Genomic DNA, 1029 nt, shown 5'->3' on the forward strand with positions numbered 1-1029 from the left:
TTCATTTCTTTTTTGCTACGTCTACGTCTACTTCATTCTTTCATGGGTGCCTAAGTTACTTACGTGTGGCCTGTAGTTTTTTTTTTTTTTCAACTGGGACTCATAAAATATAGACTCTTAGACTCTATATCATGATGTGTTTATTTTAAAGCAAACAATATAAAAATTATCATAAGTATTAGTAAAACAAAACTGACACACAATGAACATAAAATAGGATACAAAATTAGTTAGTTAGGATTACTTAAACCTTACACGGGAAACATGAGCGCAAATCCTATCTATCTACCTATCGAAATGCACAGCCTCCCAATCTCCATAATGCACACTCTCACAACTAAAGCGACGACACTCAGAAAGTGTCTTTGGTGCAACCCACCCCTTCCCCCCAAAAAAAAAAATCCTTTCAACAAGCAGCTGATTTTATGAACAGCTGATTCGTCAACAGCTGATGTGCCAACAGCTGATTCGTCAACAGCTGATACGCCAACAGATGTTTGGCCAACAGCTGATTCCTCAACGGCTGATTCGTCACTACAGCGGTAGTCCCGGATGTGACAAGTAGAGGAGCAGAAGCAGGGTGCTGGTAGCTGCCAGCAGACGCCAGGAGGAGGAGAATTGTTCCATCAGAGTCATGGTCCCAGCAGTTGCGGACGTCTGCATCTGCGGTGATGTCGTTCTCAAAACCATCACTAGAGGGACATAAAAAACCTTTTCCTTACACTATTGTTTTGGTTTGACTGAACCTCGTGTTTTCTGGCGTTTGAACATTCTAAATGAAACTAATCGTGCATAGACCATAAGCTAAACGAATGAAGAAATGAAAAGAATAATAAATATATGTTTTTTAACTACTCATAGATAGATCAAAAGCTGAATTCATGAAGTAATGAATTAAATAAATTGATAATTTTTTTTAATCCCTATCTTCGACGGTTGTCCAAACATCAACTTGGGAATCACTAATCTCAGTGTTTTCCTTACAGACGCAAACTTGACTATACCAAAACCAGATTATGTGAACAAGCA

At 38.6% G+C, this 1029-nt stretch overlaps 1 protein-coding gene across 1 annotated transcript in view; it reads right to left on the reverse strand.

The window, feature by feature from the left end:
• LOC119592395 (spondin-2-like) overlaps nt 1–1029 on the reverse strand; it is a gene marked incomplete in the record, with an annotated part of 55422 nt that overhangs the window by 2174 nt on the left and 52219 nt on the right.

This window comes from Penaeus monodon, chromosome 30 (genome assembly GCF_015228065.2).
Source record: "Penaeus monodon isolate SGIC_2016 chromosome 30, NSTDA_Pmon_1, whole genome shotgun sequence".
Classification (NCBI taxonomy): Eukaryota; Metazoa; Arthropoda; class Malacostraca; order Decapoda; family Penaeidae; genus Penaeus; species Penaeus monodon.